Source organism: Heloderma suspectum, chromosome 1 (genome assembly GCF_057233095.1).
Source record: "Heloderma suspectum isolate Gila_16-S chromosome 1, 16-S_ref, whole genome shotgun sequence".
Lineage (NCBI taxonomy): Eukaryota > Metazoa > Chordata > Lepidosauria > Squamata > Helodermatidae > Heloderma > Heloderma suspectum.
This window is the reverse complement of record NC_139458.1, coordinates 421,327,355-421,351,474: the sequence shown is the minus strand read 5'-3', so window position 1 is coordinate 421,351,474 and position 24,120 is coordinate 421,327,355. Positions and strand designations below refer to the sequence as shown.

The 24,120-nt window shown below is 45.1% G+C and overlaps 1 protein-coding gene and 1 long non-coding RNA gene across 19 annotated transcripts in view; both read left to right on the top strand.

Annotated features, from left to right (window-relative positions):
• The window catches only part of NRXN1 (neurexin 1), a 1,598,206-nt gene that overhangs the window by 408,014 nt on the left and 1,166,072 nt on the right, over positions 1-24,120 (top strand). The window lies entirely within an intron of this gene.
• On the top strand, positions 1,075-10,609 carry LOC146360251 (uncharacterized). The gene is made up of 2 exons (XR_014786984.1): positions 1,075-6,321; positions 7,755-10,609. It is a non-coding gene; the product is annotated as an uncharacterized LOC146360251 (long non-coding RNA).

The following is a 24,120-nucleotide window of genomic DNA, read 5'->3' as shown; positions in this document are numbered from 1 at the left end:
AGATGTTGACTAAGTGGGCCAAGAAAAGAATGGGGAACTGTATTAAGACTTGCCAGATGTGTCCCGTATGCCAGGTCCCATTTAGTGTCCCATTTTGTGGTTACCTGTGGTGTACAGGGGAAACTAATATCATCTGACACGATCAGAGCTGAGCAAGGAGAGCCAGCCCATGCAGAACAATCAGGTTAAAGCAGGCAAGGTTATGTTAGGTAGGGAGAGTCCAGTCAAGGCAAGTGCATCAGGCACAGCAAGTTAAACTAAGGCGTAAGTCCTCTTGTGTAAAGGGCAGCTGCAACAGGACCATGGAGAGATAACAGTGAGCTTTACTGGATGGATCTCTGGGTGTCATCACATGGTACAGAAATCCCACAACTGTACCTGGACTTCTTGCCTCTGTTTCTTTTGCAGGATCATGACATGCTCCATTTACCTCCCCCCTCCCTCCCCCTCCCCCCTCCCCCTCCCTTTTCTCCCTTCATCCAGGAGTTCTATATGTTTCTATATGTTTCATTTATGCGACCACAAGATGGTGCTGTGGATTAGCTCTTCTTAATGCATTTTTTTAAAAAATGGAAAAATCGAAACGCATGTGTTTATTACTAGTTTATTTCCGTTTCAAATTGACCTGCAAAATTGCTTGGAAAGGACAAGAGAGGTGCTGGAGGTTGACGACGTCATGTACAGGACCTGCAAACTTCCGTGCGTGACCAATTGCAGGATAAAAGTCCTGTGTGATGACATCCCCCCTCTGCTACTAGAAACATAGGAGAATGTTGTCTTAGTAGCAAGCTAGAGCCAACTGAAGTCTTATGTAAGCATCCACAATCTGTACTGTGATTAACTCCATTCTCTCTGGTGGAGCTGGTTGGATTGTTAAAGGGCTGTTGCTTGATTCTGTAGTCTGAGACTTCTGCAAGGCTGCAGCAATGGAAGTTCTGCTGGGTGTTCCTCCTCTGACTCAGGATGATGGCAAGCCATGCCTTCTCACTGAGGGGGCTCTGAATATGGTACTGATGGTCCTCCCCCTAGAAGATTCTCATCTTCATCAGAGTTTTCCCCTGTACCCTGAAAAGGCCAAGGACTGGGAGACATTAGCTCCCAGTCCTTGGCCTTTTAGCTGAGAATTAGATAGATAGATAGATAGATAGATAGATAGACAGACAGACAGACAGACAGACAGACAGACAGACAGACATATAGATTGAGCAGCAGTTCTCTGAACTGTCTTCAAGGGCAGCTCCACATGTAGCACATTGTAATAGTCCAAACTGAAAATGCCCAGAGTGTGTTGATGGTAGGGTTAACTCTACCTAGGGGGAACAAATCACACCTGAAACATTTGCCTTAGCTGTTGAAAGGTGCTTTATGACACCACAACCACCCTTGCAAAGATAAGCCCGGATCCAATAACACCCCCAAACTATGGACCTGATCCTTAAGGGGGGTGCAAACCCATCCGGACCTGGTAACACACCATTTCCCAACAGCATCTCCATCTTGATTATAGACACAGCTGTAGCTGTATTCTAGGCTAAAAGTAATGGATATGTGATCTGGCCTTGAAGAGCTGGTCAAAGTATGGGCTGAAGAGAGAGAAAAATAGATGAAGGAGCATTTCCCTCACCATAATTCTCCCTGACAGGGACATACCATCTTCCTTGAAGCATTCAGTGGCAAGGCCTTACCCTCCAGAACCCAATCTGGCACTGCAATGCATGTTAAGGCTCAGTGAAACTTCTGAATACAACTGCCATGGCTGGCAACTTACCCCTGTGAGTGTTAACACCGTGAAATATAATTGCAAGATTAAAATTCTAACTGGCAGGCCTTAACACACAGATGCCTGGTACTTCAACCCTGTTTTCCCTCTGGCCCTAATTTGTAGACAGCATGTTTAAATATAAATAAAAATTCTCCTTTTAAATCTATGAAGCTAAGAGCATATGGTTAAGACCTTGAGGACTGTACTATTCCATTGTTCTTTCTTATGTGAGAGATTCTCATCCTTTTTTCATTTTGTAATTTTATTTTTATCCACAGTTCTATCCTCCCTCTCTTCCTCTCTCCCTCCCTCCCTCTCCCTCTCCCTCTCCCTCTCCCCCATCTCTCTTCTATCTATATCTATATATCACCAAAAGGATTTAGAATGCATCTTGACATTCTATAAGAAGGTGCATCTGTAGTCTCCTAGCAACGTCTATCGTTGCCTCTGATTCAGTCTCTTAGTGGTTTAAAAGTTTGGCCAGAGCCTTGAACTGGGGCTGGAAAGGGAAAGGGAGATATTTCACTTTTGAGAAACACAGCAAGAGAACCCAAAGTTGGTACATATTTGCTGATCTCAACACATTCATAAATTGACATAATTTCTAAATACTTGGATATTTAGAGAACTATAACGATGACACTCTAACTCTTCAATATCTTCTACTGAGAGGGAAAGAAATAAGCCCATTAAACCCACTGGTTGCCACCAGTGAAGTGCAAACTACAGTTATTATGCAAGACTTGGACTTAGTTTGAATCACAGAATCGTAGAGTTGGAAGGGGCTATTTAGGCCATCGAGTCCAACCTCCTGCTCAGGGATCCAGTTCAAAGCATCCCTGACAGATGGCTGTCCAGTCTTTTCGTGAATACCTCCAGTAACGGAGAGCCCACCACCTTCCTAGGCCGTTAGTTCCATTGTCTGACTGCTCTAACCATTAGGAAGTTTTTTCCTGACATTCAACCAAAATCTACCTTCCTATAACTTAAGCCTGTTATTCCACGTCCTACGCAGACCTGTCGTAGATATAGAATTCCTCCAATTTTATGATGGGCTAAATAAATCATAGCCATACTGTGATTTGCTTAAGCATTCATAGCATCATAGAATATTAGGTCTGGAAGGGCCTATCAGACCATCAAGTCCAACCCCCTGCTCAGTGCAGGGATCCAAGTCAAAGCATCTCTGACAGGTTGCTGTCCAGCCTCATCTTGAATGCCTCCAGCGTGGGACAGCCTGCTACCTCCTAGGTAGTTGGTTCCATTGTCGTATTGTTCTAACAGTCAGGAGGATTTCCTGATTGGCCGGAATCTGGCTTCCTGTAACTTGAGCCCATTATTCTGTGTCTTGCACTCTGGGATGATCGAGAGGAGAACCTGGCCTTCTTCTCTGTGACAACCTTTCCAGTACTTGAAGAGCGCTATCCTATCTCCCCTCAGTCTTCGCTTCTCAAGGCTAAACATGCCCAGTTCTTTCAGTCTCTCCTCAGAGGGCTTTGTTTCCAGTACCCTGATCATCTTCTTTGCCCTTCTCTGAAATGTTTCCAGTTTGTCTGCATCCTTCTTAAAGCACGGTGCCCACAACTGGACACAGTAGTCCAGATTTATTTATTTATTGCATTTATACCCCGCCTTTCTCCCTCTCGCAAGGAACTCAAGGCGGCTTACATTATCCTCCTCCTCACCGTTGTATCCTCACAACAACAACCCTGTGAGGTAGGTTGGGCTGAGAGTCTGTGACTGGCCCAAAGTCACCCAGTGAGCTTCCATGGCCAAGTGGGGACTAGAACTCGGATCTCCCGGCTCCCAGTCCATCACTCTCACCACTACACTACACTGGCTCTCCAGTGTAGGCCTAACTAGTGCTGAGTAGAGGGGAACTAGTACTTCACATGATTTGGAAGCTATACTTCTACTAATGCAGCCCCAAATAGCATTTGCCTTTTTTGCAGCCTCATCACATTGTTGGCTCATATTCAGCTTGTGATCTACCACAATTCCAAGATCCTTCTCGCTTGTAGTATCGTTGAGCCAAGTATCGCCGATCTTGTAACTGTGCATTTGGTTTCTTTTTCCTAGGTGCTTAATACTGTTATTCTGCTTTTGCAGTATTTAATAATGCATTATTGATAGTGGCATGGAGAGGAAGTCTTTTGGCCTTTTACAGCAGCAGCAGCAGCATCTGGCACTGTCTGTTGTGAGGCTGCAGGATGCTGAATAAGAAAGATGCCTACTTGGCACACCTTGTGTTTGATTGCTGCTTAAAAATGAAAGCACTTGGAGACTGAGAAGAAATCAATGGGTGCCAAGCCTGAAGGAACTGGGTACATTTAGCCTAGAGAAGGGAAGATGAAGGCTTAGGAGGTGGGGAAGGATGATGTGACAATTAGGGAGGGCTATCCAGTCTGCCAAGGGAAACAGTTCAAAGCAGCTGTTAGAAGTAATGCCTGGCTAACAGTTGAGCTTTATATGGCCAGGTGATGCTAGCTATAGGAGCACTGCAAAAGAATACTAATGCCCGCAAGAGAGGCTCTCTGGGCAGCTGCTGTTCATCAACTAGCCACAACCAGTGAGGCTTCTTTGGCTGATTTTTTGTGGAATCTGCAACTCTTGCTAAACAGCCGCTATCCTGCACTGCCATTTAGACTGAGGGAGTTGTTTCAGGTTGGAAATGCCTTTCGGATATTTGTGTGTGTTCTCTTAATGTCTTTATATGGAGCTTTTGATCTTGGAGGCTTCTCCTCGGAGAGAGGATAAAGAGGACTTGAGTGAAGTGCAAATCTCCTTTGTCATCCTAAGGAACCTTAACAAATGCATTACTGCAGCTGAATGCATTTGCTGCCTTCATGAGACAAGGGGATTCTCTTGTGCTTCCTGGTTTCTCATTACTGTCTGCATGGCTCACGGTCTTTTTAGGGGGTGGGGTGTATATTGAGGAAATTAGATCAAATACAGAAGCAACAAGTGCTCCTGACAGCCCACTTAAAGCCAAGGAAGAAATAATAGGCAAAATCTGTAGTAGAGATGTGTGAAGGCTGTCAGTTCTTGGTTTTCCCCTGGGGGGGGGGAAGTTACATGAACAGATGTGCAATGCAGCGGAGGGCCAGTGCAAACATGTTGGCATGTTACATATGGAAAGGCAGAGGCAATATTGTCTGTTGCACTTCCTTTCCATTCCATTTTTTGCCTCATCTTGATGCATGAGCACATCACAATTTGAGAAGGGGAGAAGAGTAACGTTGGATTTCCAAACACATGTGTATACTATAGGGCATTCTGGAGCATGCCAGCTACAGGTTCAAAAGAGTTCTGCTTTGTTAATGAGACACATTAGACTTTGCCTGCATATGCCCCCATCCATCTCTAATTGTGTGTAGTTAGTGGAATGGGTTTTATTAGTTCTGGATGGAAATGTGCATTCAAGTGAGCATCAAAGTGTGGTTTGCAATGCAATGCAATGCTGACTGACTTAGGCAATAAGATGTGCAGTCCGCTGCGCATTTGAATATAGAGATGGGCCATTATTTTTTGTTGAGCATGTTTTGGCCTTCCCTGAGGTGTGGGGGTGACAAAGAAATGCCTCTGAAGATTGGGGGATGGACAAAAATTTCCCAAACTTTTTTGTGGGGAGGTTGACTTATCTTAGTTTAAGCAGTGGCTATGGGGCATGTGTGTGTTTAGTCAAGTTAAAAACAAACAAACACCTTGTGACAGCTTGCAACTCCCACAATGCTCTTGGCTTCCTCCCTGCCAGTTGAGGGTGTGCGTTACCTTTAGATGAGGTGGCGGGGGATTTTTTCTCCTTATTTTTAAGAACTTTTTTTTTTAAGCCTTGCGGTGGCGCCTAAGCAACATCGTGCCCTTGGCTTCCTTCCTGCTTCCTTTCTGGGTCTAGATCTCATGGGCATTCAGTGTCTGCATCCTGAGAGTTTTCAGGATGCATTTTCAGTCTGGCTGCAGAGATAAGGCTGAAAATATCTGTGTCCAATGCCAGACGGAGGGAGGCAGGGAGGACCAAAGGAATTGCAATAACTGCTGCGAGTTGTTAGGGGGATACTGCACAACAGAACTAAACATGTATTACCGACATGAAAGCATCTGTACATATTTCAAGGGCTGCAGGGCTGTGCTGCTGTCCCCGCCCCCAACATTGTGTGCCCCAACTAGCCCCACCCCTAACTTCCACGTATGGGATGTGGACACTTCCAAGAGGGAAGTCTACATGTATGGACCTCGATGCACATCGGCTTCCTCTTCTTTTAGGACCCTGAGTGAGCTTGGAAGCCCATTTGCATAGACGTCTACATGCATAGGCAGTTGAAGCAAGAGGAAAGATGACTAGAATGTAGGGATGTTAAAGAATTCCGCCGCAGGATCACTTACCTCCACTCCAGGAGGATTTCAGGCAGAACGGCACACCGGCTCCATATCACCAGCAGTACGGAGCCAGTGTGCGGCTCCGTGGAATCCTCCAGGAGCGGAAGCGCTCCGGAGGATTCCGGGGGGGGGGAAGAATGGATCGCAACCCCCCGCCAGTGGAAAACAGACTAGAACGGAAGGTAAGTGTTCTGCCTATCACTAATAGAATGAAGGTGGAGGAACATTTCATCGTCTTATCCTGTTTCGTAGCATCAATTTCAGTTTTTGGAGCCTGAGAAAGTGAACAAGATGCTTGCATCTGTACAACCCACCACATGCTCTCTTAACCCTTGCCCTTTCTGGCTTATTTGAGGTAGTCACAGGGGACTGACAGGACAGATCAGGGGCGTGGTGAATGTATGACTGTGTGATGGGGTGGACCCTGCTGCCTTGAAGGAGGCAGTAGTGAGACTACTTTTTTTCTTTTTTTTTTAACCCTCCCTGGTTCCACAGATCTGTGCGAACTATTGTCTGGTCACAAACACCCCATTCCTGAGTAAGGTGCTTGGGAGAGTGGTGGTGTCTCAGCTGCAGGCACTCTTGAATGAAACATTATCTGGATCCATTCTAGTCTGGATTCAGGCCCGGTTTGGGGACAGAATTAGTCTTGGAGGCCCTGATGGATGACCTTCTTCAGGAGAGGGACAGGGGGAGTATGACTCTGTCACTTCTTCTTGATCTCTCAGCAGCTTTTGATACTGTTGACCATGGTATCCTGCTGGACTGCTTCCATGAGTTGGGAGTTGGACGCACTGTTCTACAGTGGTTTGACTCTACTTGTGGGGTTGTTTCCAGAGAATAGCATTGGGTGACTATGCCTTGGCCCCATGGCAGCTGAACTGTGGGGTGCCACAGGGCATGATCCTGTCCCCAGTGCTATTTAATATCTATATGAACCCATTGGGAGTGATCATCAGGAGATTTGGGGCAAGGTGTCGCAGTATAATGATGACACTCAGCTCTATTTCTCTTTGACATCTGAATCAGAAGAGGCCATGCACATTCTGAACAAGTGCCTGGATGCTGTTATGGCTTGGAGGAGGGCTCATAAACTGAAGCTGAATCCCGATAAGACAGAGACCCTGTGGGTTGGCAGTTCCCAAGTCCAGGAATTGGGCTGTTTACCTGTTCTGGATGGGGTCGCACTCCCTCTGAAGGAGCAGGTATGTCATTTGGGGGCGCTCCTGGAGCCATCTTTGTCACTAGAAGCTCAGATGTCCTTGGTGGCTCAGTGTGCCCACTACCAACTTATGTTGGTACAGCAACTACACCCATTCCTGGATAACGATAGCCTAGCCATGGGATCCATGCACTGGTAACCTCACAATTAGTCTACTGTAATGTGCTCTATGTGGGTCTGCCCTTATACCTGGTCTAGAAGCTGAAGGTAGTGCAGAATGCAGCAGCTAGGGTGCTCACTGGGACACCCAGCTATGCTCATAGAACATCAGGGTTAAAAGAACTGCACTGGCTGCCTATTTGCTACCGAGCCATTTTCAAGGTTATGCTACAAAGCCCTAAACAACTTGGGACCAGGATATCTAGCAGACCACTTTCCCTTATATCTACCCAGCCAAACTTTAAGATCGTCAGAGGCGGCCTTGCTGGTCATTCTGGAATTAACGTCACCACATAATACCTCGATGGTGGGCTGTCTCTGTAGTGGTACCGACCCTCTAGAAGACCCTCCCCCATGGAATTTGGGAGGCAGAAAATGTGGCATCTTCCAAACGCCTCCTGAAAATGCACTTGTTCTCCCAGGCTTTCTCCAGAGTGTAATTAAATTATTGTTATTATTGTTATTGTGGTTGTATTGTTATATTGTGGTTTTAATGTTCTATATATTTTAAATTGTTTTATTGTGTGTTGTTTTGTTTTAGTTTTTGTGAACCGCCCAGAGAGCTTCGGCTATTGGGCGGTATAGAAATGAAATAAATAAATACATAAATTAAATTAATCACACTGCTCCATCTTACTGATCCTTGTATTGTTCTTATTGTAATTGTAATGGTTTTTAAATATTGTATTTAAAATGTGATTTTAATAGTTATATGTAAACCCCATAGGAATTTTATTATATTTAAAAAAGAGGTAAAGGTGTCCCCAACCAGTCGCGTCCGACTCTAGGGTGCGGTGCTCATCCCCGTTTCTAAGCCGAAGAGCCAGCGCTGTCCGAAGACGCTTCCGTGGTCATGTGGCCGGCATGACTGAACACCGAGGTGCACGGAACGCTGTTACATTTCCCGCCGAGGCGGTGCCTATTTATCTACTTGCAATTTCTTGCTTTCGAACTGCTAGGTTGGCAGGAGCTGGGACTGAAGACGGGAGCTCACTCCGTCACGCAGCACTCGGGTCTCGAACTGCTGTTCTGCTGACCTTCCGGTCTGCAATTCAGCATCTTAACCACTAAGCCACCGTGGCCCCAAAAAGGTAGTTATCCCCAACCAGTCGTGTCCAACTCTAGGGTCTATATTTAGTGGTATATAAATATCACAAATAAATAAATAATAAAAAACAGAACATAATAATGCTTGCATAATGCATGGGATAGAATTCATTGCAGAATTGCATACTTAAGCCCATCGATCTATCAGGCTGTTTCTGACATATGATGATGCTCCCTCCATCAGCTTGAATGGGACCAAATGGCACTCATCTCCTCCTGCCCAGAACTGTCTCATGCAGTGGCCCCTGGCCATGGAACCAGAATTTACTTATTTTCCTCTTCCCTCCTTGTCATGTTTCCTTTTGTATTGGCTGCTTCAGGTTATTTTTCTGATAAACCACACCTTCCCATGTCATCTATGGTTACTTTAAACCAGCCAGCTTCAGAAACCTCAGTTTGAAGTTGGCTTGTTTGAAACTAACCATGTTTGCTGCTCCAGACAACATGGCACAGGTTGTCTGGAGCAAAGGTGGAAACAACAGCTTCCAAACTCCTTCTAGCTATGCAGGATGAGGAGAAGAGGGGGAGTGTGCAAGCCCTGGGGGAGGCTAGGGTTGTTCACATCTCATGCTAAAACTTTAAACTGTAGTTTAACGTGAGAGGTTAACACACTGTGTGTATAAACCCTTTATTTAAACTGTGAACTGCTGCCTTGACTGCATCAGCACAGCTATATAAATCTAAGAAGAGCAGCCTATATACACCTGTGCTGGATTATGGCCTTAGCATTTATATCAGGGGTGAGGAGGCTTTTGTAAGTCAAGGTCCATGTTCCCTTGGGGGAGGGAGAAAGTGGTAGGCCTCACATACTGGCAGTGAGTAGTGGTGAAAGCCAACAAGTGAGTGGAGTCAAAATGCAAACATGGGTGGAGACATGCCATTCACACGCATCCATACATTCATGCATCCTGTTCACACTGATACAACCATTCACGCACTCCCTCATCCACACATATCTCTACCATACCCCCCTATTCACATTCTCCAGACATCTATACACTCCCCCATTCACACAAAACCATAGATCCATACGCCCCCATTCACACAAACCACACATACATATACAAACCAAGGATTTGCCTCCTCTCATCAGCAGTCTCCCCCGTCCAGTTCATCTGATTGATGGGGAATGGCAGAGCAGTAGTGAATTGGGGCTGAGATCTCTTCCTCCCTCTGGTTCTGGTCTGGGTGCCAAGAAACAGGCTTTCCAGTATGGAAACACATTAAGCTGCTGATACAGAGGAAGAAAGCAATCTCTTCCTATACCAGCAACTTATTTGGTGGGGGAGAAGCTGGCCCAGGGGGTCAGGGGGAGGCCATGGGCAATTTTGGAAGCCACCCACCATGGGATGCAAGCAGCCTACAGCCAGAGATTCCCAACACCTGATTTATATAGTGCTTGGTTTTATAGAGGGATTGATATAGTGCTTGGTAAGCACAAGTACTTCCTGCCATGTTGTTTTTAATGTATTCTAATATGAACCATGTTCAGCTATGCTTGTGCAAAGGCAATATATACATTGTTTGCATAGATACATACAACATATGTTCTATATAGCAAAATATTTACAGTCTGGCCCTTTATTTATTTCTCACATGCATATCCTGCATTTTCTCCAACGACCTGAGGGTGGAATTCCTGAGTTTCTTGCCTTGCGAAGTAGATTAAGTGGTTTAGGGTGCAATCCTATGCATGTTTAGACAGAGAAAAGGCCTACAAATCCCAGCATTCCCCAGTGGCTGGCAAATGCTGGGAGTTGTAGGCCTCTTCTCTGTCTAAACATGCATAGGATTGTGCCCTTAATCACTGGCCCAGCATTACCCACTAAGCTTCATGGCTGACCTGGGTTTTAAACCCAGGTCCAAGTCCAATACCCTTGTGCACTACAATGAAGCTGATCACACATGGTTAGGTAAAGGGTTTTTTTTTAAAGTCCATATGCAGGTAAAAAAAAAAAAAAATCTTCAGGTGTCAACCACAATGCTGAGGTTTTTTTCACCCCATACCCCATCAAATCCCCTTAATGGATCACTTCATGGATCACATGGATCATCATGGAGAAAGCAAGAGAATTCCAGAAAAACGTCTATTTCTGCTTCATTGACTACGCTAAAGCCTTTGATTGTGTGGATCACAACAAACTGTGGCAAATTCTGAAAGAGATGGGGGTACCAGACCACCTTACCTGTCTCCTGAGAAACCTGTACGAGGGTCAAGAAGCAACAGGAAGAACCAGACATGGAACAACCGAGTGGTTCAAAATTGGGAAAGGAGTACGACAAGGCTGCATATTGTCGCCCTGCTTATTTAACTTATATGCAGAGTATATCATGAGAAATGCCGGGTTGGATGAATCAGAGGTCGGAATTAAGATTGCCGGGAGAATTATCAACAACCTCCGATATGCAGACGATACCACTCTAATGGCAGAAAGCGAAGAGGATCTCAAGAGCCTCTTGTTGAGGGTGAAAGAGGAGAGTGCAAAAGCTGGTTTGAAACTCAACATTAAAAAAACAAAGATCATGGCATCTGGCCCCATCACTTCCTGGCATATAGAAGGGGAAGAATTGGAAGCAGTGACAGATTTTACTTTCTTGGGCTCCAAGGTCACTGCAGACGGTGACTGTAGCCATGAAATTAAAAGACGCTTGCTCCTTGGGAGGAAAGCTATGGCAAACCTAGACAGCATAGTAAGAAGCAGAGACATCACCTTGCCGACAAAGGTCCGTCTAATCAAAGCTATGGTTTTCCCAGTAGTAATGTATGGCTGTGAGAGCTGGACTCTAAGGAAGGCTGAGCGCCGAAGAATTGATGCTTTCGAACTGTGGTGCTGGAGAAGACTCTTACGAGTCCCCTGGACTGCAAGGAGGTCAAATCAATCAATCCTAAAGGAAATGAACCCTGAGTGCTCATTGGAAGGACAGATACTGAAGCTGAAGCTCAAATATTTTGGCCACCTAATGCAAAGAGAAAACTCTCTGGAAAAGACCCTGATGCTGGGAAAGACTGAAGGCAAAAGGAGAAGGGGGCGGCAGAGGATGAGATGGCTAGATAGCATCACCGATGCAATGAATATGAACCTGAGCACACTCCAGGAGAGTGCGCAGGACAGGAAGGCCTGGCGTGCTGTGGTCCATGGGGTCACGAAGAGTCGGACACGACTGAACAACAACAACAACAACCCCATCAAATAAATTAAACGGGAAATAGGTTTGGAAAACATTTGTTGTGAAAATGCAGCGAGCTGACATACGATTGCATTTGGCATGGGTAAATTGTTTATTGACCGTATTTTTATTTCAAATGAGCTGTAATGGACTTCACTCACTCAAATTGAATCATAATCTGGAAGAAAACATAATGAAGAGCTACGGACACTTCTTTGTATGTTAATAATTAACATTACATGTGAAGACAAAACAAAAACAACCCCCCCCCTCGAAAAAAAGTAATGAATTGAAACAAGTGGTGCTTATCTGCAACAACAGCAGATGGCTTTTCTTTTTCTTTAGTGGAAACATTATGTAGCTTCTCTTCTTCATACATACATACATACATACATATATATATATATATATATATATGTGTGTGTGTGTTTTAGAAGAGCTCATTAGTATCCGGTAAAATAGCTGATGCACCAAGGGGTCCGCCCAAAGGCAGGGGAGAGGAGGAGAATCTTCCAGCACCAGGGACAAGCAGCTTATATTTGCACAGTCTGTTTGGTGAGTGAATTGAAGTGATCCTGATGGACATTTTACCGGCAGCGAAGCAGGGCCACCAATATTCTGGGGGTAGGGGTGCAGTTCAGTAAAAAGGTGGTGCTAGGTCCATAGCTCAGTAATAGAATATATGGCCTACTCAGTACATCCCAGCATTCAGTATGATGATACAAAAATATCTGAGACACATTCACCGTTCATGTTGGATGACCTGGATAGATCATAGATGTACGTGGAGCTTCTGACCTATCAGACATCCCATGCAGAGATTCATTCATACACACTTTGCTCAGGGCTCACCACAACATGCAAGATTCCTACAAGATGTGCTCACATCTTAGTTTGGTACTGCTGAGAGACTATGGGAATGGGGGATATTCCAGTACCAGCAAGTGTTTGATTCACACAGTCATTATGTTGTGTTGTAAACATGCCTAAGTAATGCTCAGATTTTATATCTATTGGTCTAACTGTTAGAAGTTTAAAACAGTTGGGTGGGTTGGAGTTTTAGTCCTCCATTGTATATATGTTTCTATTTTTTACTAGTGTTGTAAAATGTCATGTATATTGTGGTTTTTTGTTTTGTTTTTTGTTTGTTTGTTTTACTTGTCTGGTAATTAATAAAATTATAAACTGAGGAAAAGAATCCAAGACTGCAAAGCTGGGTATTTCATAAATGTAGGGAATGGTGCAGCAGACAGGACCTGCATCCTCAACAGCATCCTGACAACAGGATCTGTAGTGTACCCCTTACTTATTTGGACGTCATTATGGATAACAAACCAAGACAAATAACACTGTGGAAGCATTTAAAATGCACAGTGGTAGCATATTTTCCAAGGACATTGCTGTTTCCAATTGCTAAACTGTCCAGTCATCTTGATTGTCCAAAATACGTCAGATCCCTCAGAGGAGCTATCCATCAGCTGGGGGGAAAAATAATTTGAATGACCTGTCATTTGCATATTGGTTTGCATGATTCATGGTGCTACAAACCCCAATTAACCCTGCAACGAACCTGTTTATAGAGGCAATATTTTCTCACCAACTTCCACACAGGAAGTATTTAAAGCCATTGAGTGTTTCTGAAAGATTTAAATTTAAGTAATGTTTGTTTGTTTGTTTATTTATTTATTTAAAAAATCTACTTGATAAGTGTTTTGGTTGCTAGTGCACAAAGAAGATAATCTATGCTAAGTGGAAGCTCAGTTCTGTTAGATCTCCTGTGCTTCAACAGATCTACAATGCTTCGTCAAACTATTATTCCAGGAGGTAGGAAGGGAGGTTTATTGCTGGGGTGTCCAGCTTGGTGTCCATGGGACACTACTCTTGGCACCCACCAGCCTTCCTGCCCCTCTTGATTTTTATTTTATTTTTAAAGTTTAAAATTTTATTTCTAACTGGACACTGCCCTCCAGCACTATCTTTAATTTGATTAAAAACTTGTGTTTTGGTGCTCAAAACTCCACCTCTGCCTTGTAGTCAAGTTACTTTTTTAAAAAAATATATTTTGGGCCCACCAGTTTGCTTTCTGGGAAATGATTTTTTTGTGAATTTGGAGGTTCCTGCTCAGGTAAAAAACCATCAGAAGAATTTTGAGAAATGCAAAAACAAGTTTGATAAGCTGAGTAAAATTTATTGGGATCCACACATCCTTACTTTGCTGCTGAATGAAGCTCAAATATTTTGGCCACCTAATGCGAAGAGAAAAGTCACTGGAAAAGACCCTGATGCTGGGAAAGATTGAAGGCAAAAGGAGAAAGGGACGGCAGAGGATGAGATGGCTAGATAGCATCACCAATGCAATGAATATGAACTTGAGCACACTCCGGGAGAGAGCGGAGGACAGGAAGGCCTGGCGTGCTATGGTCCATGGGGTCACGAAGAGTCGGACACGACTGAACGACTGAACAACAACAAAACTTTCAATGTAAATCTGGAGGGGCCTGCTTAGGTAAAATATTCAAGGAATTTCCAGGGAAGGAAGACAAACAGCATTTTCCTTGGATAGCTAGCTGACCATTTCTAATTTTAATCATTCTTACAATGCATGCATGTTGTAGGTCATTAGAGCCCCTGTTATTCAGAAAGGGAACTGAGGCCAAGTAGTTCTATGTCTGAGGTGGGACTTGAACAACATAAAACCCCTGGATCCAAATGTAATTTTCTTTCCATTGCATGACACCAGAGATGTAATGCAGAAGATTCTGCAGCTCTGACTGTTTGGGTTATTTATTTAAAACATTTACATCCCACCTTCCAGTTAAAATTTCCATGGCAGTTAGCAATAATAAAAAAAATCCCTCCAATAAAAATAGTACGAAAACATACCTCCCCCGCCTCCGCCCCTCTTAAAAACAGTCTGTGAAATGTCAGTTAGGCAACAAAATACCACAGCACAATAAAAAACCTGAACAGAATCTAAAAGAGGGAGCAGATAAAGCTCAGCCGTTACTGTTCTTTAGAAGCCCAGTTAAAAGGGATCATCTTAATCTGGTACCTAAAACTCAAAAAGGCCAGCACCATGAAAGTGACTTGAGGGAAGGTATTTGAAAGGGCATATAAGGACATGCTGAAATAATAGTGGAAAGCTGTTATGTAGACTCTAGTAAAGCAGTGACCATATTTCGTACTTCCTTTTCACATTTTTTTTTTTTAAATCCCAACTTTCCTCCATGTTGCTAAGGGTGGCATCCATGGTCCCCTTGGGCCCCATAAGGAGGAGCCGTAGCTCAGAGGAAGAGCACCTGTTTTGCATGCAGAGGGTCCCAAGTTCAATCCCTGGCGTCTTCAGGGAAGGCTGGAAAATTCCTGCCTGAAACCCTGGAGAGCCATTGCTGCCAGTCAATGTCAACAATCCTGGCCTATATGGACCAGTGCTCTGATGCAGTATCAAGCAGCTGTCTGTCCCTGCCTCCTTTATCCTCACAGCAATTCAATGAGGTAGGATAGTCTGAGAGACAGTGATAGGACCAAAGTATCACTTGATTGCTTGCTACCGGAACCTGATGGGTCAGCCGATGTTACTGGAACTAGCTGACAATGCCTGCTCAATGGCTTTTGGTGGGTATAAAGTATTTCCTAGTTATCATGGGTGGTGGTGATGGCCATATCTTAGGCACTGTGTGGGCTGAAGGGAAGCATGCAGTTTGGAGTTGTGATGTACCAACAAAAGAGGGAGAAGCCTGAGCTTTGCAGCTGGCTGCAAAGGAGGAGCTTGAGAGACTCAAGGTCTGTTTCTGCAGAAACTGATACTTCCGTTCCACTCTCTAGCCAGGTGTGCACCTGTTCCTCTGTGTATATTTGTAAACACATATTGAACCAACAGTAAAAATGCCATAAGTCTCCAGTGCTCTCTCAGCATAAAAATATGTACCTCCTTGTGGGTCTCTGTGACATTCCTGACTGGGGTTCCACCTTTTCCCCAGACTCCACCTCTGGAACTGAGAAGCAAACCCCTCAGGAAATGCCTACTTTCACCTGGATCAGCTGTTCCCACTGACACCCACGCTTCAGCCCTTTAACTTGCTCTCTGGGTTTCAGAGAAACCCAATATACTCAATTGGTTCTCTCAATGCACTACAGGAGAAGTAACAAGGAAATAGATTTAATAATTATAGTGTAACAATTCAATCAACAAATGGGAATCTGTATTTAAAAACAAACAAATGTAAAATTATTTAACACCAGAAGAGTTATATGTTATTATTCATTAATGCATGGTCCTAACTTTCCTACCTTCTCTACCCTTTCTAAAATCCCATACACAAACCCCACTCACTAGATGTAGCTTCCTCGATCCCTAAGGCCCTATTCATTCATTCCTTTTATAACCTTAGAATTAGGGATAGCAGAGAATTCCACCACGGATCCCAGTGAGATCCCAGTGAGATTCCCCTCCGGAATCCGTAGCGGAGCGGAGCCCGCCCCGCAAAATGCGCGTGAAACAGAGCCTACCTGGCGCCGTTCGCCGGTGGGCGCTCCTTGAATGGCGGCCACATTGGCGGCTGCCATTCGCCTCCCCAGGAATGCCGTGATAGGCTACGTAAGTATTTATATAGCCTATCACAGCCAACGCAGGGACTCCATATGCGTCCCTGCAGAGGCCGTGATAGGCTACGTAAATATTTACGTAGCCTATCATGGCAAAAGCGGGGATGCAAATGGCGTCCCCTATGCCATTTGTGTCCCCGCTTTAGCCGTGATAGGCTACGTAAGTATTTATGTAGCCTATCATGGGCTAGCGTGGGGACGCAAATGGCATCTCCTACGCAGGACGCCATTTGCATCCATAGCAGCCCAGCAGCGGCTGGAGGCCCCGCTGCGGCTTGGCCTGGCTGGCGGCTCCGCAGACTGGCCGCAGAGCGGAGCCGGCCAGGCAGGATTCCGGGGGGGAGGAACAGATTGCCTCCCCCCCATCAAGGATTCCGGGGGGAGGAACGGATTGCCTCCCCCCAACTGCGGACCCCAGCAGAGCCAGGTAAGTGGGGTTTCGTACACCCCTACTTAGAATCCTCACACAGACCAGCCCCTCCCAGCTTTCACTCACTCTCTGACACTCCATTAACTGTATTTTACCTGGGTCACATTGAATAATGCAAACACATACATTAATATAACAGGCCTATGTCACAGTGTCCCAGGAACTTCTTTCTATTTGGGGAAATGGAGAACCTCATGCATGAAACCATATTAAACAAAACGATATAGAGAAAAATGCTTTGGGACAGTTCTCCGGCTACCATAAAGATTCAGTATAGTGGGCAAGAGACTTTTAATGGTGCTATGGATCCTATGCTGATTTTGTTTTGTTTTTAAATTGAATAAAAATATTTTTAAAAAAAATATTAAAGGTTTATGAACTGAAATGGAAGGAAAAAAGAAAAGAACATAGGAATGGACAAATCTGCCAATTTCACTTCCTTATTTTTTCCAGTCATGAACTAGTTCCATCCTGTTTTCATATCAGTTTGCTTTAAAAAAAAAAGTATGCACAAAATTCATATACAATTCCGTGTGAATTTGCCCTAATATATGCAATATGGTACACAATGTGCCTAATATATAAATGCTTTGCAAGCATATTTCTCTACTATAATCCATTTTTGTACATCATTTTTAGTTATATGTGCTTGTTCATGTGCACCTTTCCCTAATGTATGCATTTTGTATGCATCAAAAAAACAAAAACAAAAACCCAACCCCTGGAGAACTGCATTGCAAAATTTGGAGAAGTATAAATACCAAAGGAGTTGTGTTTCAGTTCGTTGATTGGTTCTGGAAGTGCGAATTAGGTAGTTTCTCACTAAAATGTGAACTGAACAAATTTATCCCCCAACCCTACTTGAAAAGCCACTCATATTAGTAATACATGACTAGAGCTGTACATCATCCTTCACTTTCCCAGCAGTGACAGCCCCAGAAATTAGATGTAAGCTTGAGATTAGTCTCCTGTAAAATATCGTTTTCCAATAAATATGAGCAGGCTGACATCTTGCTCCAAAACAAAGTCTCCCTCCTCCTCCGCCTTGTCTTCCTCCTGCCCCCACTTATAAAAACAACTTGACATTTTTCAGTAATACTTTTTAATGAGCATTGCTCTGAGCTAGAATATAATGAAATTTGCTTAAAAGTAGCCGAGGCTGGTGATGCTTGGCAGAAAAGAATGGCATATGGTAAAACAGTTGTGATTTATTGGCAAGCGCTTTTGTAATCCCCCTGCCTCCCCCCCCCCCCCGCACATCTTTTTTCTTTTTTTGGAAAGCCAGCAGCTTTGAGCACAGTGGACTGTATCTTGATATTCTGTGCTGGAAAGAACCAGCTGCTGCCGAAGAGGACACATGTCTGACTTTCAACCAAAATGCCGCCTGGCTTTTTATGGAACAGAACCTCCTCTTTAAAATTAGCATTTGCATGGATTGCAAATAGGTGGCAATGTAGAGAACAAACACTGCTGTATTTACACTTCTGTGTATGTGCTTTAAGGTCCCCAGCTTTCAAAGACATCTTCTTGACCACGGAGTTTTGAAAAGGGGCACTATTTAGGGAAGGGGGGGGACAGGATCATCCTCCTGCTGGGGCATTGCATTTTGAAAGACGTGAATATTTCTCAGTAGCACCTGTATCTCTGGACATCTGGCTATACTCTATGAGTGACTATTGTTATGCACAATTAAATGGGCCTATGTACTAGGTATGCATGCCGAAGAGGCACACTGCACACACTCCTTTGTTGTTGCTGCTGGTCTTGTTTTTTGTTTTTAAATTGGTGATCATTAGACCTGTGTCAATAGCATTGCTTCAGTAGGGATGTCAGAGAATTCTGCCACAGATCTCAGTGAGGCCAAATGCCAGTGCATTCGGCCCCCCGAAATCCATCGCGGAACGGCCTGCCCCCTCCTGCCCCCCCGCGGATCCCCCCCGGGATGAGACTTACCTGAGGTGGATCTTCCGGGCGGCGGCGGCTCCAGTGGCGGCTTTGGCGGTGGCGGCGGCAGCGGCTGGTCTTCCGACTGGCCGCCACCGCCGCCATTTGTCTTGTAAAAAAAACAACAAAAAACGACGTGATAGGCTACGTAAAGATTTACGTAACATATCATGGCTGGGTTAAAAAAATATTTATGTAGGCTAAAACAGCTAATCAAAAAGGGATGCAAATAGCGCCCACTACACTATTTGCGTTCCCCTTTATTTTCGCTGTCATAGTCTATGTAAATATTTACGTAGATTAAGACGGCCAAAAAGAAGGAACGCAAATGGTGGCAGCCATAGCCGCCGACATTTGCGTATGCGTTTTTGTTTTTTTTACCCAGAGCCCTCCACAGCTGGAAATCCGGCTGCGGACAGCTCTGGCCTGGGCCTGGCCGGCTGCTCCGCAGAGCTGCCGCGGAGCACAGCCGGCCATTGAGGATTCCGGGGGGGGAGGAATGGAGCACCTCCCCCCCGTCAAGGATTCTGGGGGGAGGCACAGAATGCCTCCCCCCCATAAACATAATCCACGGAAAGGTAAGTACATTTCGTACATCCCTATGCTTCAGTTATTTGGAGGTGCTTCGCACACAAGCCCTCTTCAAAATGTAGGACTGTCTATCAGTTCAGTGCTGGATTTGGAAATCCTCCAAGTTAAACTAGAATTCAGGAGGAGGGCAGGGCAGGGCAGGACAGAAGGAACCAAAGGCACAATGCAGCCATGGAATTGAAGACATCTACTTATTCCTGTGTATAATTCTTTCCTTTTAAATGAGAGGAAAAAGGCCACTGAAGTAATAATAGCTAGTATGAGCCCCAGTGCAATCAGGATGTTCTTTTAAGATCTGATCCTTGTTAGCTAAATGTTATTTCTGCTAACAGCAGCCCTTCCTGTTTCTGATCCCATCACACAGACTTGTGGCTGGGTCCCTAGCAAAACTGTCTGAGGCATGTGGAGGTGACTGTTCTTGATCCTCAAAGAAATGAGCTAATTCCAACGTCATGCTAGTGGGCATCTGCAAATGCAATGAGACTTCCTCCCTCTCTTCTCCCCATGGCAGCCCTCTACACTTCCCCACATCTCCTGGGTTCCCAGCCCCCTAGAGAAGATTTTGAGGACATGTGAAAGGCTACATTGAGGAGGGGGAATTGCCCCCTTCGTGTTCTGCTGATGGAAGCAGTCCCACCAATGGAATGACACTGTTGGAGCCAAGCCATTGGTTATAACTATAAGTGCTCACGAAGACCGAATTAACAGAGGTAACATATGAAAGGATGGCAGCTAATGGCATTAAAGCATCAAAAAGGGCTTTCATCATTATGGATCATAATTACTTGAGATGAATTTGAAAAGAAAAAGAAATGAGTACATTTCTTTGTAATTTAAGTGATGGTGCAAAAAGCCACAGTAAAATATATATGCATGTGTGTGTGTGTTTTCATATAAATTAGCATCTCAAACCCAGAATTCATTGATGCATGCAACAAGATGCATGACATTTGAGTCGTGGTTTGAGGGCAAAGTCTTCAAAATGCAGATTGTTTGTTGCAACATTTTTGCATGTGAATTGTATAGCTCAAGTTCTGTTGCTGACTCACCCCTATGCAACAGTGTGTACTATGGATGGGGAACATGCAGCGTTCAAGGTCCTCTGATTTTTTCCTCAACGCTCATTTTGTCTTGTTCATGTTCCCAAATGCAAACGTCTTTTAAACAAAAAACAAAAAAAAACCCTGCACTAGGGGTGGACGAAAGTCACTTACCTGTCCTCGAAGTTTGTTCGCGGTGGGGGGGAGGCGCTTCGCTGCTCCCCCCGCGAAGTTCAGGCTGGGAGGGGAGGCTTCCTGCCTCGCCCGGCCGAAATTCAGGCCGGGGGGGAGGCTTCCCGCCTCGCCCGGCCGAATTCAGGCCGGGGAGGAGGCGCCTCGCCTCACCCGGCCGCGAACTCCAAAGTTTTTTTTTTTAAAAAAAAACGCCCCCGTGATAGGCTACGTGATGATTAACGTAGCCTATCACGGCTAGATCTGCAAAGTCAGCCGTGATACGCTACGTTAATCGTCACGTAGCCTATCATGGGTGACCTTAAAAAAAAAAAAAAGCGCGTACGCAAATGGCGGCCCCCATAGGGAGCCGCCATTCGCGTTCCTTATTTGGTCGCCGTAGTCTACGTAAATCTTTACGTAGACTACAGCGACCAAATAAGGAACGGGAATGGTGGCTCCCTGTGGGGGCCGCCATTATCCGTACGCGCTTTTTTTTTTTTTGTAAAGTCACCCATGATAGGCTACGTGACAATTAACGTAGCCTATCACGGCTGACTTTGCAGATCTAGCCATGATAGGCTACGTTAATCGTCACGTAGCCTATCACGGGGGCATTTTTTTTTCTTTTATTGGAATGGCGGGGGCGGCAGCCGGTCGAAAGACCGGCTGCCGCTCCCGCCCCTGACGAACACCCACCGAACCGCCGGCCGGACCCGCCGCCAGGAGGGACATTCGGCAAAGGTAAGTCCCATCCCGGGGGGGGGGGCGGGGGGCAGGGGGGGCGGAGAATTTCTCCCCGAAACTTGTTCGGGGGGCCGAACACGTTGGTACTCAGCCCCCCGAAGTTTCGGGGAGAAATTCTCCGCCATCCCTACCCTGCACATTCTTCCCACTTGAAAGAAAGCAGGCATTTTTAAATATCCACATCTTCAGATTCCCCAATCAAAAATGTACATTCCCCCCCCCATAGGCTAAAGTATGAAAATGTGGAGGGGGGGGATGTGCACCTTTGAATGCAAAGAGATTGCAAAAACTTCCCAAGAGTTGCATTTCTGCTCACATTTGCATTTGGGGTTGCGAGTGGACATGTCTGCATGATTCTCAAACAGGAATGAAATGCTTGTACGTCCCTAGTGTGTAGCAGCAAATGGAGCTTTTGTTTCAGCTTCCCATTCCAGACAGGATTGCATGGAAGCACAAGTTATAAGAGTCAATATTTCCATGTGGCTGCCCGAGTTTCCATTATGAGCTTTAGAAAAGCTGAACTAGGGTCAGTTTCCTGGGCATCAGCCCCCTTGAACTTCATGGGACGTACTTTTGAGAAGACGTATCTAGGATTGCATTGTAAATTTATTTCTTTTATTGGAGTGCTCCATAGGATACCATAGTATGAAGATACACCCAAATAGTCCTTTGTGCTTTCAGCTAGATTTGGCTTTCTAGTAATTAACGGAATGCACCAACCACCAGGTTTGACTCAGAGTCACGCCCCAATTTAGTGCTTTGGAAAATGGTCCAGTTCTGCTCAGACCAATTCAGACGGAGGCTGTCTGCTTCGACTCAGGTACTGAACCTGAGTCAAAATTTGGAAATCTGAGGCTTCGTGCTTCCCATTGACTATCATGGGAAATTGTCAAAATGGCACACCCAGTGTCTGCTCTGGGTTTTATTGGGAAAGATGCCCATGCTAGGCCGTGCTTCTTGAGTGGACCAACCTCCTCACAGCTATCGCCACCTGCCTTCTCCCTTTGGGCTTAGTCTGCACCACTGTCCAGAGAGAGGGGGAAAGGGAAGTAAAGGATCCTGCTCCTTCATCTTGCTCCTGTCCCTGATTGCTCACTCAGAGAGAGCAGGTGAACAGGCAGCTACAACAAGGGGGGGAAGATGCAGAGTGAGATGGCTCCAAGTGTTGGCAATGCCTCCCCCTCTATAAGATGCTGACCACACGGTGATGCCCAGCTTCTATTCCCTTTTGCAGAACTCAGAGAAATATAAAATGCAGTTTCTACAGATACATTCTGATGATAGCTTTGATCCAACTCAGGTTAGTCATGCTTGCCCTGGGAAATAAATTGGACACATTAGTCACAACACATTAGGATCCGCCGCCATCAGTTTTAATGGAGTTAAGCATGACAACATTTAGTTGGATGGATCAGGGCCCACCTCGTCTACTCCAAATGTTTATAAATTGATTACAGTTTTCCGTAAAGATGTTTGAAGTTTGGAGTGCTCAAAGTGATTCAGACAATATCATCAAACTATTTTGGACAGTTCTGATATTACCTTCATAAGGGAATGGTTCGTGTCTCTTGTTCTTTGCCGTGATTCTTTTGTATTGTGTGGGTTGACGATATGTGAAAGATTGTTCCCAGGGGCAGAAGGGTTGATCTAATGAATTTATGCCCCCTTCTAACCCTTGGTTCTATAAAATATCTTCCGAACCACCCGCTCCTGTCTTGAAGGCACAGAAAGACTGTCGCTGGTGCCAGGTGATAGGACCACATGGATTCTGGATTCCATGAAAACCTCAGCAGATACTTCCTCGTATTTGTACCTACAGAGACTGTCTCTGCTCTGTTATTGGGAAAGACATCCAGATATGATGTGGAGAAATGTTTTCATCTCCCTTTAATTAATATTGATCTGTATGTGCAGAGGCCACAGCACCATTGTGCTCCAAGTACAGTAAGTCCCACTTCTGCGCAGGATTTGACAGAGAGAATGAGCACTCTTTATGTTTGGCTTTAATTTGCACTGGCATTAAAGCGTGCAAGGGATGGGGAACTCTGTCTAATTGTTTCCTACATAACTAGCACAGATAGCAGGAGGGTGGTGAACTACGCCACAAGCGCCCTTTGGCTGTGACAATTTATCTAAGATGCTTCTAACGGAGTAGCATAGACTGGGGCTGCGCGAGTCTCAGAACAAGGCACTTTGTAAGCCACTTTCCGTATTTGTGCAGGGCACAGTGCAACCAGGGTTAATTCTATGTTGTTGTAATTACTCCTGTGAGCATGCCTGTTGACTTAATTGGGAGGAGTATGACATGTAGCATGCAGAGGGGGAGGACTTGCTCATTGACCTTCAGATTCCAATTCTAAAATCTCCCAAGTCTCTCTCAGCTCAGCTGCCTGGCTTTACCGGGGCCAGGTCCTCTGTGACATCAGAGTAGCACAGCTCACGGACAGGCCAGCTCCTGGCTTGATGGAGATTGTGGCATTATCCCCCATAGTGGGCACTTTCCTTTTCCAGTGGGCTCCTCTGGCAGGTTTACGTGGAAATGGTCCTCCTAGGGATGGGCAGTAGGTAGAGCTATTCCTAGCATGGAGAAGAGCATTTTGTTCCTGCCTTCCAGGTAGCTGTTAGAGTTGAGGAACCTGTCTGGAATAACAGGGGGCAGCCCTAATTTAGTACCACAAACATGGCTGAATACACAGGGATTCAAAGCCAGACTTTGAAGAACTAAGCACTCAAAGACATGTGCCTGGAGGTATGAATCGATCCCTTTTGTTTTCTCATGTGTTCAGTTTTTAAAAAA